This window comes from Rhinatrema bivittatum, chromosome 6 (genome assembly GCF_901001135.1).
Source record: "Rhinatrema bivittatum chromosome 6, aRhiBiv1.1, whole genome shotgun sequence".
Classification (NCBI taxonomy): Eukaryota; Metazoa; Chordata; class Amphibia; order Gymnophiona; family Rhinatrematidae; genus Rhinatrema; species Rhinatrema bivittatum.
The window spans coordinates 263224189-263243232 of record NC_042620.1 but is presented as its reverse complement, the minus strand read 5'-3'; the positions used below and the strand labels follow the sequence as shown (position 1 = coordinate 263243232).

At 45.2% G+C, this 19044-nt stretch overlaps 1 protein-coding gene across 1 annotated transcript in view; it reads left to right on the top strand.

The window, feature by feature from the left end:
• Window positions 1–19044, top strand: part of LOC115094231 (sulfotransferase 1C1-like) — a 64269-nt gene that overhangs the window by 7729 nt on the left and 37496 nt on the right. The window contains exon 2 of the mRNA XM_029607063.1: window positions 10276–10379. The gene's annotated coding sequence lies outside the window, so the exon portion shown is untranslated. The remainder of the gene's footprint in view (window positions 1–10275; window positions 10380–19044) is intronic.

Below are 19044 nucleotides of genomic sequence, written 5' to 3'. Positions count from 1 at the left end.
TCATTCACTGAAGCTAAAGTCATTGTCCTCAAAAAACCTAATAAAGATCCATCTTTGGTTTAAAATTATAGACCTATTTTCCTGATCAATGTTGATTGCAAAATTTTTGCTAAGCTTCTTGCCTCTTGCCTCTCTAAAATTATTTCTTCCATTACCCATATTGCTCAAAATGGTTTTATTCTAGATGAACTGATATCTGATAACGGTAGATTATTTTGTGATATCATATCCTATACCAATATTCTGGATATCCTTGTAGTGGCTCTCTCAATTGATGCTGAAACACCTTTTGATTGAGTTGAGCATAATTATTTGTTTGAAATGATGCATTGGCTTGGATTTTGCCTGAATTTTATTAAAATTATTCAATTACTATACAGTTCTCCAATGGCTATAAACGTTATATTAATGACATCCTATCTAAATCCATCCAATTAATAAGAGGTACCAGACAAGCATGTCCTTTATCTCTTCTCCTTTTTAATACTGTGTTAGAGCTTCTTGCTATTGCTATCAGGTAAAATTCTACAATAAAGGGGTAGATTATCAAAGGGTTACACGCGTAAGATATGCGCGTAACCCCCGAAAAGCTGCCCCAAGCTGCCCCTGCGGGTGCCGAACCTAAATTGCATAGACTCGGCGGCGCACACAAGCCCTGGGATGCGCGTATGTCCTGGGGCTTTGAAAAAGGGGCGGGAAGTGGTGGGTCCGGGGGCATGGCGGCGGTCCGGGGGTTGTCCCGAGTCCTCTGGCACAGCGGCCTGTGCCGGGGGATGGTGCACTGGCGCGCGCAAGTTACGCCACTTCTGAAACAAAGGTGGGGGGGATCTAGTTTGGGCTGGGGGGTGGGTTAGATAGGGGAAGGGAGAGGAAGGTGGGGGGGAGTGGTAGAAAAGTTCCCTCCGAGGCCGCTCTGATTTCGGAGCGGCCTCGGAGGGAACGGAGGCAGCCTGCGCGGCTCAGCGCACACAAGTTGCACAGTTGTGCACCCCTTGCACACGCCGACCCTGGATTTTATAACATGCCTGCGGCAGCGCGCGTATGTTATAAAATCGGGTGTAGAGTTGTTTGGCCGGGTTGCATACTGTATGACTATTGATAACTTTGTGATGTTCTCAAGTTATAAAATAAACTGGTCCAAATCAGTGGTTCTTCCTCTAAATAAATTTACATTTAAAGCTGACTTACAAATGTATCCTTTCCAATGGACATCAAATACTTTTAAATATCTAGATGTTTGGAACGGTTCTGATCTGGAATCCACAATGACCAAAACTTCTGAGAATCTTTTACTTATAATTAAAGATTTCATTGCCTGATGGTCTCCTCTATATCTGTCCTGGTGGGGCAGACTTGAGGCTATTAAAATAATTACAGTGCCCAAAGTCAATTATGTTTTAGAAATGTTGCCTCTTCCATTTAAAACTGAGCTTTATAATAATTCTGTAGAAAAATTATTAGTTAGGTTTCTGTGGAACTATGAAGTACCTAGAATAACTCTTAAAAATTTAAATCACTAAAAGAACAAGGTGATGTTAATTTCCTAGATTTTGCCTATTACCATGTTGCAGCCATAATGAAACATTGCAATGAAACAACTGTCAAACCCATTTGGCTGTTGATAGAAGAAGATAGATTGTTCCCTTTTCCATGGCATATCTTTATTTTCAGTATTGACAACTATCCTCTTAGCTCTTAAGAAAACAGAAGATGTATCGTAATGTTCCTGGTTCTCCTCCTTCCAAATGCCAATTTGGTATAATACCTATTTTTTAAAAAATGGTGCAGTTTTCTTTTGGAAGTCTTGGTCTGACAAAAGTATCTGGTCTCTTATATATTTAATAGTGAACTGAAGGAAAGTTTAAGGAGTTTGATTAGTCATGCATCTGACCTAGATCGTGAGCATTATTATCAATTATTATTAATGGTTGCAATTGAAATATCATATAGTAAAAAGGATTGATATTCTAAAACTTGTTGATTCTTTAGTATTAGAAAATATTTGTGTCGAAATAATGTCTGGATCTAAACATATTTTGAAATTTTACAAGTTGTTTAAATCTGATCAACTGTTTCCATGTTAAGAAGTCGAATGAATATGAAATGATGAATAAAGTATACAATTCTCAGGAAATGAATGGGCATTTTTCTGGTCCCATTTGTGGAGCATTTCCTCTTCTGCTTCTATAAATCAGTGTCTATTTTATTGCCCATCAAACTATTTGGACTCCAATACAGGTTGAAAAAATTACCAAGAATGGCAATAAAAATTGTTGGTCATGTGAATCTGATGTTGGTATCTTTTCCCATCTCTCATGCTTTTGCCTAATATTAATATATTTTGGTCATTGGTTTGGCAAAGAATTTCCCGTATTCTTCCCATCCAGGTCAACCTAACATTTCAAATAATTATTTTGAAATCTTTAGTCATCTCTTGTTTACAGTCTTTGAGAAATGACTTTTGGACTTTTTTTCTCTATTGCCATTGGGGTAGATTTTCAAAGAAGAGCGTGGGCGTACATGTGCACGCGCTACCTAACCCTCCCGACCTCTATCTTACCTTTTGAGCCTGCCTCTGGGCAGGCGCAAGTTGCGTGCGCGCCAGCAGCCTGCCGGCACGCGATCCTCCAACACAGCAGTAAATGGCTGCTGTGCCAGAGGCCTCTGGTCCGGCCCGGATCACCCCGTTTTTGAAGCCTTTATAAAATAGGCCCGGTGCTCGTAATCCCCTCTAAGCGCCGGGTAGCGCGTGCACATGTACGCCCATGTGCTCCTTTTTAAAATCTACCCCTGTGTTTGTATTTTAAGTACGAAATGATAGCCGCAGAATGTAAAGGTACTTTACTTCAAACTTGTAAGATATGGGAACTTTTGAAAACATTTTCATCTCAATAAGGTATGTTCTTTTGTTTCTATTTTATTTGTATGAATTACTATATTAATAATTGACCTCATCTTTGGGTACAATCGTTATTCACTTTTTCATGTTTATTTGGATTTTACTGTTGAGTTGTAATTTGTTCTGTACTATTTTGTATAAATTTCAATAAAAGTCTTGAACAAAACATTTGTGGATGCATATTTTATTTGATCTGTAAACCATTGTTCAGTGTTTAAAGAATGAATGTCAGTGATGTTAAAGTGTTTTCAAATTATATGTTGTGCAGCTGGGTTTAAAAAAGGTTTGGATAAGTTCTTGGAGGAGAAGTCCATTAACGGCTATTAATCAAGTTGAGTTAGGGAATAGCCACTGCTATTACTGGCATCAGAAGCAAGGGATCAAATTAGGGGTGCTGATTTTATAACATGTGTGCGCCGGTGTGTGCATGATATAAAATTCATTGGCAGCGCACACATGCATGCCAGGGGTGTGTGAATTTTAGTAAATTATGCCTGGCGTCGCAATCGGGCCTTCGCCTGTTCCCTCCCAGTCCGCTCCAATTAAGGAGCTGCACCAGCTAAACTAGCATCCTGTAAAGAAGATGTACAGGTAAAACTACTTCTCTATCTCTCTTCAATTCAATTGTACACACACCTGTAGAATGACATGGAGAGGTTCTTATTACCATAAGTACCAATAGCAATTTAATCTTCCAATCCTTACTGAGGTAGGCACTTTCTTTCTTTAGAATGCTGAGGATAGATTTATGAGCTCTTTTCACTTGTCCTGAGGATTGCAGATGATAAGATATGTGAACTTTACTCATTCACACCTATTAATTTCCCAATATGCTTAATTACCTGTCTGATAAAATGTGAACCGTGATCTGAGTCTGAAGTCCATTGGCAAGCCCCAATGACTGAAAATGTGATTTAACAGTAAAGTGGCTGTAGTTTCAGAATTGTTGATGGGTGCAGGAAAACATTCGGTAGCCCCTTTGGCAGGAGTCACACTCAGTCCCAGGGCTAAGACCCAATGCACTGTCACCAGTTCTTTTCCCAGGGCATGGATTCTCTTGATGGGGAGAAGGCTGAACCAAGGCATAAGGATGGAAACCTTTTCAGTATGAGTACTTGATGATATTTATATAATATAGTAACATAGTAATGATAGCAGAAAAGGACCAAATAGTCCATCCAGTCTTCCTAGCAAGATTCTTACGGTTGTAACTGCCACTCTGTGCAGGTTACTCCCATGTATCTCTTAAGGATAGTGACTGCCGCTCCGTGCAGTTATCTCCAAGCCTTATGATAACCCATGAATATGTTGGGAAACCCGGCCGCGGGTGGCCGCAGCCAGATCCCCTTTCCCTTACCCACAGACGCCGGCTCCCTCCACTGGCTTCCTCGCTCTGGGATAGGCCATTCCAGGGCCTTGCCGCGGTGTCCTCCCCACGAGGGAGACGCCGCCGAACTCTTCAGGGGTGCTGCCCCCTTAGGCGCGCGTGCGCGTACAAGCCCGGGATTTAAAGGGGCCGCAGCGGGAAACATCATCCCGGCCCCAAACCTGACGACACCAGCTGAGGCCTATATAAGGCCACTTCAGACTTCTCTGCTTTGCCTTGGCAACAGATCAGCTCTTCTGAGTAGCTAGTTGCTTGTTACTGTGTTCCTGCTTGTTCCAGACTCCGTTCCTGTGTTCCTGCCTGTTCCAGCTCCATTTCTGTTCCTGTGGTTCTGCTCCTGCTCCTGCCTTCGGGTGTCGCTTCGGTTCTGGTACCTGAATTCTCCTGTCTTCTGCCCGTCCTGACCTCTGGCGTGTTCTCCGGCTTCCGCTTGTCTTCTGCCTGCCCCGACCTCTGGCCTGGTTCTTCGTACTGCACCTCTGCTGCCCTCCACGACTCTTGGACCGTTACCGTGTCTTCGGATCTCTGCCAGCCTCGACTCAGATCGCCCACTAGATTTCCTCTGCCAGAAGACCTTAGCCTAAGTCCTACCGGCCCCAGCATCCAAGGGCTCAACCTGTGGAGAATGAGGGCTGGTATAGGTGAAGTTCCTGTCTGGTCTCCTACTTCAGTTCTGCCTCCTGGCTTCGAGTGCCACTGTAGGCCTTCCTTCAGTGGATCCTCCAACTTTCGAGCCGGCTCAAGGGTCCACATTTCCAACAGTTTGCCAAGGTCATGGACCCAGCAGATCTCTCTGGTCTCCAGGCGATTCCACGCATGGCCCAATGCCTGCAGCAGCACTGCTTGGACCTCTTGGCTGCCACGGTCGAAAGGTTGGCCAATCGTCTGGACTCGGCTTCCCAGGTTGCAGCTCCCATTCTGGTTCCAGCACCTGCCGCATCTCTACATCTGCCTGCGCCACCCCACTGTGCTGGGGACCCCAAGCAGTGCCAGGGTTTTCTCAACCATTGCTTTATGCGCTTCTCCCTTCAGCCTGCGCAGTTTCCGTCCGACCAGATATTTATTTTATTTATACATTTTTTGTATACCGACCTTCCTCAAGGATATCAGGTCGGTTAACATTGCAAAAATACATCTCAATTAACATACAATAAAATATGGCATAAAACAAAAAATACATTGAGATAAAAAGTTAAATATAAACAATAAAATTAATACCTTAAAACAATTCAACACATTATATTTCTCCAAAATGAATCCTAGCATTGATTATTAAATCGATCAACAAAAGTCCCTCAACTTCTCAGGAAGATGGCTTCTTACCCTAAAAATTTATTCCTAACGTTCCTAGCCTCCGTAAAATTAATCACCTTAATAAAGCTATAAAAGTATAAAATTAACCACCTTAATAAAACTAAAAGTAATCAATTGCTAGTCCCATTTGTTTCATTAAATGTCTGTTCAAATAGCCAGGTCTTTATCAGCTTTTAAATCTCTGTATGCTCGATTCTGTTCTAATGGATAAAGACGACCTACATCTTATCCTTATTGGATGGCAGAGCACTGGCTTGGGTCTCTCCTTTATGGGAGCGAGGTGATTCCCTGCTCGAGGATATTCAGCAGTTCGTCCAAGCATTCAAGCAGGTATTCGATAAACCAGCTCGACAGTCCACGGCTGCTACTGAACTCCTCCACTTATGCCAGGGGGCTCAGCCCTTGGTCGACTGCGCAGTCATGTTCCGCACGTTGGCTTCGGAGCTGGGTTGGTGGGAGAACAGCCTATGAAGCATCTACTTAGAAAGCCTGTCCTCAAGGATTAAGGACGAACTCACTGCCCAGGATCTTGCAGATGATCTTGAGGCGTTGATTGACTTCAGCAGCGGGCCCGGGAGTTAAAGCCTGGTCGTAGACCGGTTCCACTGGCTCCTCCTCCTGCTGAACACCACACCACCGAGGAGAAGAGCCCATGCAGCTAGGTCGCAGTCCACTCACTCCAGAGGGGAGGCAGTGCCGACATTCTCTGTGTCTATGCCTCTATTGCGGTGGCAAGGGTCACTTGTTGGCCCAGTGCAAGGAGCGTCCGGAAAATTCCCAAGTCTAGGTGTCACAGGGGAGCTTGTCCCTAGGCTGTGTGAATCCTGCTCCCCAATGCACGGTTCCAGTATACTTGAAGTATTCGGGTGGATCATTTCAACGTTGGCCTTTATTGATTCAGGTGCCGGAGGGAATTTCATCTTGGCAGATGTGGTGGAACAATTACAGCTTCCTGTCCTGCCACGAACCCCACCACTGTGGATATCCTCCATCATGGCACTCCTCTTCCTGGCTGAGTTTTGGTTTTGACCGCTCTGGTGTTCCTCCGCACCGGGATTTTCCATGAGGAGGAGATCTCCTTCTACATTCTGGAAAAGGCGATCCATCCCGTAGTGTTGGGCCTACCCTAGCTCCAGAAGCATTCTCCACTCATAGACTGGGACACTCTCCAAATCACTGCTTGGAGTCCAGCTTGCTTCTCTTCTTGCTTGCCAAAGCTGCCTTGACCTAGCATTCCTCTGGCAACTACCTCCTTGTCGCTTCCACCTCAGTACACAGATTTCACCGATGTCTTCTCTAAGGAAAAGGCCGAGACCCTTCCAGAGCATTGGGCCTTCGACTGCGCTATTGACTTATTACTTGGCTCTATGCCCCCCCCCCCCCCCCCCCCCCAGGATCGAGTTTACCCTTTGTCCTTGCCAGAGACACAAGCTATGATGCAATATATTCAAGATAATTTGGACAGAGGATTCATTCGGCCCTCGACCTCCCCGGCAGGAGCCGGGTTTTTCTTCGTCGCTAAAAAGGATGGTTACCTCAGACCATGTATAGACTATCGTGTTCTCAACACCATCACTTGTTGGGACAGATATCCTCTCCCACTCATCCCAGAACTCCTGGACAGCCTGCAAGGGGCTAAGATTTTTACTAAGCTTGATCTCAAAGGAGCATACAATTTAGTACGGATCAAACCAGGTGACGAATGGAAAACCGCATTCAACACTTGCGACGGGCATTACGAGTATTTAGTAATGCCCTTCAGGCTATGTAATGCTCTGGCAGTTTTCCAATACCTCATGAACAAGGTCTTTCGGGACATGCTCCATTCATCCATAATTGTTTACTTGGTTGACGTACTAGTGTACTCAAAGGATCTCTCCACCCATCGACAGGAGGTATACCGAGTGCCAGGAAATTGCACAAAAATCAAGGCCATGTGGCTGCTCTGATATCAGGATAAGCAGATTCAATGCACTCTGACCTGCTTTCTCTGCTCTGTTCCTGCAGAGAGCTGGAAATGATTTACTCTACCAGCCTCACTCCTTTTCCATGAGGGAGCCAGAACTGATTTACACCGCCAGCTCTTCCTTCCTCATTAGATCCTGGAAACCTGGTGGCAGACGCCTGTTCCACCAGAAATTAAATAGTGGGTAACAGACACAAAAAAAAAGTTGAATTAACTCAAGTTTACAACCTGTGAGCTGTATTGTTTATCAAGGCCAGAATTGAAACCTTGATGATTGACACTGCTGCTCCTAAGTTTCAAACTTGTACCAATTCATCACGATTTCGTATCTGTTTTTTGCTGTGTTGCCTTGTCTTCAGTATTACACTTCTCCCCCTCTTCCCCAACAGATTCCCAACATAAGAAATGACCTTCTACTTTTTAATACAACTGCAACATTGCTCTCTGCTTAGATGGCGGGGGGAGTTGGGGGAAAGGGGAATTGGATTGACAAAAACCAAGGGCCCCTACATCTGTGGTCTGGGATATGCAGACATAAGGGAAAAAGCACAGGACTGCTTCTATGGCCAAGTCCTGAAGGAAATGATGAAAGTGTGCAGAGAGGTAACTTGCTGGAGGTCCCAAAGTAAAAAATAATTTAAAATAAAATTTACAAAATTTAAAATGGGCCCACGGCTCGCGGGTTGAAAACCGGACACTCAATTTTGCCGGCGTCCGGTTTCCGTGGCTGTCGGCGGGTTTGAGAACCGATGCCGACAAAATTGAGCGTCAGCTGTCAAACTCGCTGACAGCCGCCGCTCCTGTTAAAAAAGAGGTGCTAGGGACGCGCTAGTGTCCCTAGCGCCTCTTTTTACGCCGGCCCTAATTTAAATACTGAATCGCACGCACAGGAGAGCGGGCGCTCTCCCGCTGTCCCGCGACTTTTACTGAATCGGCCTGATTATTGTGGAGAAGGTGGGAATTATTGGCTGCTGCAGGCCCATTTTCTTCTTTAACTTGGAGAGTGGGGGATTGAATGCCCCAACCAACCAAGTTTTGTATTTTTGAACTTAACTGGCTATATGAAGGATGTAGTCTGTTAGGTCTAAGAACACCTAAATAACTTTAGACCTGTCTTGCCAATGTGACCAGTCCTATCTGGATAAGTTTAGCTGGGTAGCACCAAACATTGATGCTAATAGGCCCTGCTCTTAGAGCACCTCAGACCACCCTTTCTTTATCTGGATACATTTTAACCACCTGGTGACTTACCCATGTTAAACTTAGCTGCCTCAAGGAGGGACGTATTCAGTTCCAAGTAACCTGAAAGTTATCCAGACAAAACCCTTTGATTATCAGTCTCTTACAGGCCGATGCAATAACGTGCGTTCAGGCTAGCACACAGGTTAACCCGTGTTTGGATGCGCATTTTGGATGCGCGTCCATAACCCCTTATGCAATAAAAGCATCAGTGTGTCCGAACCAGCGCATAGATAATAGCGCTCATCCATTGTAAATGCCATGTTGACTCTGAAAGGGAAAAAATTTTGAAAATGTTTTTGGAGAAAAGATCCTTCTTATATCTTGGCCAAAAGATATGGGTATACCCTGATGTTGCTAGGGAGACTCAGCAGAGAAGAAAAAAGTTTCTAGTATTAGCTAACCAAGCGAGAACATTTGGAATTAACATCGCTGTTAGATTTCCATGTAAAATAGTAATGTACGTTGATGGTAAGAAATATATTTATTTTGAGCCAGAACATCTTGAGAAATTCCTGGCAGAATATCAAAGTCAAAAGAGGGAAGTTCCATCTAGTCCAGACACATCGGGAATGTAGTTGAAACCTGCCTAACCCTTATATCTAGTTTTTTAAGGGAAGTTCTTTGATTTTTTGGTCTATAACTTGCTTAATCTCTTCTCCCTAAGTATCTAGTTTAGTACTTTGGAAATAAGGAAGATAGGAAGTTAATTAATTAAATGGAATAAATAAGATGTATGTAATATACCGTAATACCTTATTTCCTTTGTGAAAGTTCAATTGTATTATTGAATTATGTAATTTGAAAATTTCAGAAATAAAATAATAATAATTAAAAAAAAAATGCCATGTTGATGAGGCTCTTAGCTATTACCCCCTTATATAAAACATAGATGTGCGCCTGACACACACATTTTAACCCTCAAAAACTCACGCGTGCCCCAGAGCTGGGCTTAAGTCTTGAGGAACCCCTAAAGTAAACGGAAAAGCAGAAAATACTGCTTTTCTGTGGTTCCTCTGACTTAATATCATGGCGATACTAGGTCAGAGGAACCACAGAAAGCAGCAACATGAAAAAAAAAAGTCTTGCCGGCGGTCAGGTTCAGAAAATAGACGCTCAATTTACAAGCGTCCATTTTCCTAACCCGTGGCAGTGCCCTCCTCCTTTTTAACGCAGCGTCTCATTAGCCCACTGCATCGTGCGCCCGGGAGAGGTGGATGGGCGCGTGAAAGGAAAGTGGCTGCTCAATCCAGAGCGCCCATTTTTCCGGCGCAGACATTGCATCGGCCTGTTAAGTGTTTAGCAAGAAGGTGCATGAAACCTGAAACTCTCTCTCTTTTTACTCTGCTGGTGTCATTCTCTTTCCTCCACCTGCCCAATCCTTTCTTCACCCTAAAAGAGTTGTTTCATAACTTTATTTGCTCAGGAAGCTTCAATTACACACGTTTGTTTTATTGCAAATCATTCTAGTGTACTTCCTGCTCGAGCTGAGAGAAAAAGCAAGCCTCTTCCAGTGTTCTCTGCTTGCTCTTGGTGACTTGGACAGATCTGCTCCCCGACCTGGACCGATTGTGGTAAGTAGAATTCCGGGAGCCACTTTCTTCCTCCCATACGATAGTCCTGGCTTGGCTTTAGCAATGCCTTGGGAAGGTTAAGGATCCCAAGAGGATCAGGACTGAGCTACACTAGTAGGAGGTATTCATGTGTGGATCTCAGAGTCAGTACTGGAATAGCAGGGGGATGCAGCAAGGCAGGATTCAGATACATGGGTGAGCTCTGAGTGTGTGTGCACACATATATCTCAGTGCATGAATAACTGCGGTGTACAGGGCAAGAATGAGATAGCTGTATGTGTGGGTCTCACTACTGGAATAGCAGAGGGTGTTACAAAGCAGGAGTAAGGTGCATTGACAAACCAGTGTGTGGGCTTCAGTTCTGAAATAGCAGAGGTGCTTCAGGGTAGGACTCAGGTGACTTGGAAGATCTACACATGTGTACCTCAGTACTGTGTGTGTGTGTGTGTGTGTGTGTGCATGGAGGGGAGGGGGCATTGGAATTGCAGGGCTGCTGCAGGACAGAATTAAGGTTTGTGGGGGTGAGTAAGTGTGTGTGTGAAAGAGAGAGACATAACCTGAGCTCATCTTTGTTTCAAAGCTGGCATTCTACTGGGAAGAAAGTCGCCTTCTTAATCATTTATTTATTTATTTATTTCGGATTTTTATATACCGACATTCTCAATACAAGTATCGAATCAGGTCGGTTTACATATAACAAAACTTTCGCAAAAAAGGCATTACATTGAACAGCGTTTCTTAACATATAGCGTATAACATATAGCATATAGCATATAACATATAACATATAGCGTATAACATATAGCATATAACATATAGCATATAGGTATAAATAATAGAATTAAATATTACATAGATAATAAAAATAATACTCGTCAACAGGACGTGGGTAAATGTTCGGCATGTTTAAAGCGAGAATAAATATCTAGAAAAATTAAAGGGGTAGACTAAATTGAGATATGAGGGAACATAGACCATGTTGATGTGCAAAAAATGCGAGATATGCATGAGTTAAGGAAGACTGATGAATCAGAGAAGAAGTCTTAAACAGGTGTGTAGTTCAGATCTGACGTGGTTGGGTCTTGAGGGGGGTAAGGGTGATCTAGGATCTGGTGTTGGGCTCTTTTTCTTTTTGGCCGGTGTCTGAAGTGAAGAAGAGGTTTCAGATTTTTCTTATTTTTTTTAATAATCATATCATTAACTTCCATACACTTATTGATATCATCACCTTCCTAACCATGTGATTCCCTGCCATAGAGTTGCATGGACTCACCTTCTTCAGCAGCACTGTAATCTCTTGAAAGCAAAAATAATGAGATTTATTTATTTACTTATTCACTTTTGTATACCAGTATTCGTGGGGACATTATATCGGTTTACATCTATACAATAAAACATGACATGATCTCTATATTCAAAAGTCATTTACACGGATTATATAATAGTTATCCATCTAAATGGCTTGCATCCCAGAGACAGCCAGGAAGCATTCTGGGGAGGAGCGGAGTTAGCCGCTTAAGTTAACTGGCTAACACCAATATTCAGAGTTACCTGGTTACCTTCAGTGGTTAACTCTGGTCGGGCCGTAGTGCTGTTGTAAAGTATAGCTGGCACAGCCACATGGTGGCTGAATATGGATCTCAATTTATTGATGACTAGAGCAAGGAATGTGTGGGTGAACTGGATAAAACTAAGTGTGGGCTTCTATAGAGCATGTACATTTTGTCAGGTAAACAAGAGGCATGCCTGTGGGGATGTTTAAGATGGGGAAGTAAAAGCCTGTGTACATAGATTTGCAAAAATATACTGTACATGTTATTTTACTCCTCTCCGTAGACCACACAATTAGAGGTGCAAAGTAAATAGGAGCTTTTAGCCTGCATACTTTATGCTAGATAATTTTTCATAAGAAACTACCCAGTCTTTGAAAATTAGCTGTAAAGTACATTGTAACATCATGTGCTATTTGAAAATTGCCCTCTATAAAGTTGAACTCCCCTCAGTCAATTCTTTTAGGTGGGAACTTGATTTCTGTCCCCTTTCCAGAGATGAAGCATGAAATGCAGTCACAGTTTCTCATTTATTTTCACTCAGAAGTCCAATATTTACAGGTTGCAGCTCTGTTCTAGGTCCTAAGTCATCAAGGCATTCCAGGCACACAGATGAGTGGTTAAATACAAGCGAGTGTAATCTCTGAGTGGGATAGAAGCCTGATGCTGTCCCAAAGGGCACACACAAAGGGGCAGATTTTAAATACTTGCGCGAGCGCGTACTTTTATTCACGCAGCAGGCGCGAACAAAAGTACGCTGGATTTTATAAGATACGCGCGTAGCCGCGCGTATCTTATAAAATCCGGGGTCGGCGCGCACAAGGGGGTGCACATTTGTGCAACCTGCGCACGCCGAGCCCAGCGCGCACTGCCTGTTCCCTCCGAGGCCGCTCTGATTTCAGAGCGGCCTCGGAGGGAACTTTCCTTCGCCCTCCCCCCACCTTCCCCTCCCTTCCCCTACCTAACCCACCCCCCCCGGCCCTATCTAAACCCCCCCCCTTACCTTTGTTGGCAAAGTTACGCCTGCTGAAAGCAGGCGTAACTTTGCGCGCGTCGGCCGGCTGCCCCGCTCCGTGGTCCGGTCCCAGGGGCTGTTCCAGAGGCCGCGGCCACGCCCCCGGAATGCCCCCGGGCCGAAACCACGCCCACGTCGCCGCCCCTGAAACGCTGTGCCCCGCCCCCTAAACGCCGCGTCATCCCGCCACACCCCCCGACACGCCCCCGACAGGAAGCCCTGGGACTTACGTGTGTCCTGGGGCTCTGCGCGCGCCAGCGGCCTATGCAAAATAGGCGCGCCGGCGCGCAGGGGTTTTAAAATCCGCCCCAAAGAGAACAGACCCTATCTGCAACCAGTTCTCCACAGATAGCTTTTACTTCTGAGGTCCTAGATTCCCTGTTGGGGGAAGCAAAGCTTCAAGGCTCTTTTCCATTAACCAAACTGCATTGATAATCTCCACAGTCTACAGCAGCACTAATCACACTGGGAAGTAATATGGTTTCCAACTCCTTTACTGATAATTGATAAATTGACTGAAGATTCTTTACAGCACTTAGGCCTGGATTTATCAAAATACAATAAGTATTACATGCGATAGCAAAAGGGATGTGTTTTATGCTAATAGACAGTTTATCGCAATTTGCACTCATTACCTATGTGAAGAGCTAAGTTAGCGCAAATTGCGATAATGTTTTCACACTTTGCGATAAGTGACAGACCTGTTATATTTCTTGCATATGCTAAGGCGGTTTTGCATGCGAAAAGCCCCGTTAAAGCATGCAAAAACGCTTGTAATGCATGTGATAGCACCATATCGTATGGTGTGATGCAAATCTGAAAAAGAGGAGGAGGCGTGAGAGGTGGGAGTGGGCTGGGTTTACCAGTTTAGAGAGAGACAGAGAGAACCATAATGCCCGCTCCCTAGATAGGTATTTATATCTCTATGGGAGGCCCACCTAGTAACTCAAGGTGAGGTTTAGCTTACTTGAGACCTTACGTGAGTTTTGTCATCTAGTTCTGTTCATGAACTCTGCCTACTCACTTTCTACAGTTTCTCAACAGCTCAGCCATCCTGGGATCGTTGTTCCAGTACCTGAGGGACTACAGCCCTGCCGGGCATATCAGCTCACTACTGCAACCTCTGGTGGTTTCTAATAACCTGTTTAATAAAAGAACTAATGTGTGTCTGTCTCCATACTCAAGCCTAGCTGGTGGTACCTCTCAGGGTATCCTCCCGGGGGCATAGTCTTCTGCCATCGGCCCAGGGATCCACCCATTACTATATCAGATTCATTACAGATTGCTACTCCTTAGCAAGACGATATCTGAGACACTACAAGATTGCTGACTCCTCCCTCTCCAGGAGCCCGCTACACAGAGCCTTCTCTACAGATTGCTCCTCCTATCTGACTACTCCTTCCATCAAGCATCATATTGCTAACTCCGCAGTCTAACATCAGAGATATAACAGATTGCTAACTCGAGCAGCAGATCCAGAACAGCTTGCTAACTCCCTAGCAGATCTCTAACAGATTGCTAACTCCAGTGGATCCGGCTAATTATGGGATGTTGTTAACTCCAGTGGATTAAGCTTCAACTTTGGGATCTGACATGGATCCGGCACATCTCTCTGCTTTGCAGGCTATACCGGGACTGGCCCAATGCATCTCAGAGCAGTAAGAAACTTTGGAGAAACTTACTGCAGCATTTTATCAGCTACACACACAGAATTTACAAGGCACAGCATCTAACCAAGAAGGTCAGTTACAGGAGGTAACTTTAAAGACTGCGGCGGCTCCTATCCACTTTTCCGGAGAAATCCAGAAGACCCGAAGCTTTCTGCACCAGTGCTGCATGCACTTCACCTTACAGCCAACTTTATTTCCCACCGCTCTTTTGAGGACCACCTACATCCTGTCATACTTGGATGGGAGAGCGCTGTCGTGGGCATCTACCTTGTGGGAATGCAAGGACCCTATCTTGCAGGACATAGAAGGATTTGTGGACTTGTTTAAATCCATCTTTGATGACCCTGCTCGTAATTCTGTTGCCGGTTTTGCTTTGGTGGACTTGAAGCAAGGCAACAGATCATTGACTGAATTCGCCATAGAATTCAAGACTCTTGCAGCGGAACTTCGCTGAGACCCCAATTGTCTCAAGACTCTCTTCTGCAGAGGCCTGGATACCCACTTAAAGGACGAGCTGGCTGCTCGCCAGACATCTGACTCGCTGGACAAATTAATAGCCTTGGCTACTCGGATTGATCACCGGCTCCGAGACAAGGTGAATGAACTCCGGCCTAAGGTGTTACCAGGGTTGAAACAGGCTAGAACTACCACTGCACCTCAGATGGTTCCAGTAACTGCTGCTGCCGATAAAGATGAACCAATGCAACTTGTTCTTGGACACTTGACCTCCAAGGAGAGAAGATTTCGGAAGAAACGCGGCCTGTGCATGTATTGTGGTCAGCCCGGCCATGATGTCTCTGCATGCCCTATTCGTCCGGGAAACAGATGGGCCTAAGTCCTGCGGGAGGACTGTTCTTGGGCCATACTGCGTTTTCCCCTCCGCCCTCTCTCCCAGTCTCCGTGATCTGCGAACCGGCTACGATTCAGACTCCTGCCCTGATGGACTCAGGGGCAGGAGGCAACCTTATTCTCAGACGTCTGGTAGAAGACCTGAGGAGTCCCTTCGTCAAACAAGAAGATACTTTACTGCATCACAATTTGAAGTGGGCTTTGGATGTTCCTTTACATCGCCATTTCTCTTGAAGATCTCAGTGACATCCATGGCAGTTCTATTCATGGCTGCTGATATTTATAACGCCTTTACATTCACCTTGGCTCAAAGGCGTTCAACATTAACCGTCTTCACGGATCTCAAGAACTTTGTGTATCTCCGCCTCGCACACCGATCTGGAGATCGAAACACTAGAGCAAACGCACTGTCACGCTCGTTCACTCAGAAGATGTGCCTGATGTTACCACAGCACATTATAGATCCAAAGAAGATACAACATCTATCCGCATTCACGGATTATAAACCTAGAGATATCTGTCACATTCCATTCAGAAACAATCTCCTTCTTTTAATGGAAAAGGCTATGCACCCTATCGTCCTAGGGTTACCCTGGCTGCTGATGCACCAAGCCCAATTGACTGGGCATCCCTGGATCTCTCACGATGGGGCCCAGAGTGTTTGGGAGGTGCCTTAAGGAGATCTCGTCTATCATATGAATGCCTACATCTCCAGCGAGGCCAGGACTGCCGCCCCAAGATGCATCCTTCAGAGAAGTTTTCTCCGAAGAGGCGGTCGGTGTACTTCCTCCACATAGGGCTTGTATGGTGCCCTGGGTCTGAGAAGCAATTTGGTGCCACCAGAAGGACGAGTGTATCCTTCCTCAGTTCTCACCGAGGAAGCAATGTGGGAAGACGTCTCTGATGAGCCACAGCCCATAATAGATCCGAAGAAGATATCTCTGCAACCAGCTAGTCTGTTTCCGCTGGTAATGCCATCATCTGTAGAAGAGGATTTTGGATGTACTCTAACATCACCACTTCCACTGAAACCTTCAGTGACGTCCACAGCAGCCCCATCCATTACTGCTGATATCATCAATAACACTCTGCAAGATTCTTCCATATCTCAAGATCCCTCTGTCATCGTTGCAAAAGACGAATTAGAAATCAAGATCAAAGAGATTCTGGATGTTCGTAACAGAGGCAAGACTTTTGAATACCTTCTGATTTGGGAAGTCTTCGACCCCAATTTAATCACTTGGGAGCCTCAGGCCAATATCCTGGACAAAGAGATGCTTCATCAGTTCCACCTCACACATCCTTCCAAACCTAAGCCTGGTACCCGAAGAGGAGATCACCCTTTGAAGGGGGGTACTGTTGCGACCATCGCTGCTCGACGTCTTCACTTCGCCCTCTTTACCTCTGTGGCGACTCCCTCCGGGTCTGATGGATGACTGGCTGCCGCGGTGTATCCATGCCGTCTCCCTCCAGTGTCCCCGGACCGGCTCGACACTGCAACTCCACCATCTTGTCCTGATGCCTAGGGCGCACGCGCGTCCTGACTCTTGTACCAGCAAGGGCGCGAACCTCAGGGGCGTCCCCCTGAGATGATGTCATCTGCTTCCAATATTTGTTCTGTACTAAGTGGAGACGGCACGCGCTGATGCGCAGAAATACGTATGTGGCGCCATTTGAGAATGGAACCAGGAGAAGCTTAAGCGCTACATTATTTATTCAAGATACGTCTGTAATGCGGATGTTGTTGGAATTAACTAATAGTTATTCAGTGTGCTCTCATTTAAGCCCCTGAGGCAGCCACTGGAATGTGGCGAAACTCGGCGCGAGTCGGGCACTTTTAATTAATCACATACGTCTCCACCAATTAAAGATTTGGAAAAAGACCCTTGGGCATCTATTCTTTGTTGTTATCCTCACAGCGTTGTTTGATTGCCTACCTTGCTGTTTTCTGGGCCCGTCCAATATTTAAAGGTCTTTGAAAACGATAACAAACTGAGTTAGCAATGGAAGGGATAAGGTTACGGACAAGGTTTCCCTATCCAAGCTACACTGCCTCCTCGGTCTTACCAGAGGTACCCGCTTCTCGGGGGCCTCGCTCTTTTCTTTATTTTCAGATTACAGATAGGAACCGGTACTCACTCCTCGAGCGCCCATGTTCCTGAACACTCTGAAGATTCTCTACTGCCTGGAAGCTATCACTGCTACAAACAATTGTGAGTTACCATCGCTCTCTCAGAGCCTTCCCTGGAACCAGGTACTCGCTCTCGATCGCCTAACCCTTTCCAGCTCCTGAGCTTACTTGAGACCTTACGGGAGTTTTGTCATCTAGTTCTGTTCATGAACTCTGCCTACTCTGCCTACTCACTTTCTACAGTTTCTCAACAGCTCAGCCATCCTAGGATCGTTGTTCCAGTAGCTGAGGGACTACAGCCCTGCCGGGCATATCAGCTCACTACTGCCACCTCTGGTGGCTTCTAATAACCTGTTTAATAAAAGAACTTAGAAACATAGAAACATAGAAATGACGGCAGAAGAAGACCGAATGGCCCATCTAGTCTGCCCAGCAAGCCTCACACATTTTTTCTCTCATTCTTATCTGTTACTCTTAGCTCCTTGTTCTATTCCCCTTCCACCCCCACCATTAATGTAGAGAGCAGTGATGGAGCTGCATGCAAGTGAAATATCTAGCTTGATTAGTTAGGGGTAGTAGGGGCAGTAACCGCCGCGATAAGCAAGCTACACCCATGCTTATTTGTTTTACCTAGACTATGTTGTACAGCTCTTGTTGGGTTTTTTTTTTTTTTTTTCTTCTCCCCTGCTGTAGAAGCAGAGAGCCATGCTGGATATGCATTGAAAGTGAAGTATCAGGCACATTTGGTTGGGGTAGTAACCGCCATAACAAGCCAGCTACTCCTCGCTTTGTGATTGTGAATCCTTATTTTTCTTCACCCCTGTCGTTGAAGCTATGCAGGATATGCGTGAAGCATCAGGTTTTTGTTTTTCTTTTTCCCCCCTGCCCTTGAAGCAGAGAGCTATGCTGGAAATGCGTGATGTATCAGTCTTTCTCCCATGCCGATGCAGGAGAGAACCATGCTGGATATGCATGGAAAGTGAAGTATCAGGCACATTTGGTTTGGGGTAGTAACTGCCGTAACAAGCCAGCTACTCCCCGCGTTTTGAGTGCGAACCCTTTTTCTTCTCCTTTGCCGTTGTAGCAGAGAGCTCTGCTGGATGTGTGAAGTATCAGTTATTCTTCTCCCCTGTCATTGAAGCAGAGAGCTATGCTGTATATGCATTGAAAGTGAAGTATCAGGCATATTTGGTTTGGGGTAGTAACCGCCGTAACAAGCCAGCTACTCCCCTCTTTATGAGTGCAAATCCTTTTTTCCATTACCTCTTGCTGTTGAAGCTTAGAGCGATGTAGGAGTCACAGTAAGCATGTGTATGTTTATTTAGTAAGGGTATTGTGTCAATAGCCATCATTCTGGCGAGTCACCCACTCTTCATTGGTGGCCTCTTGACTTTATGGATCCGCAGTGTTTATCCCACGCCCCTTTGAAGTCTTTCACAGTTCTGGTCTT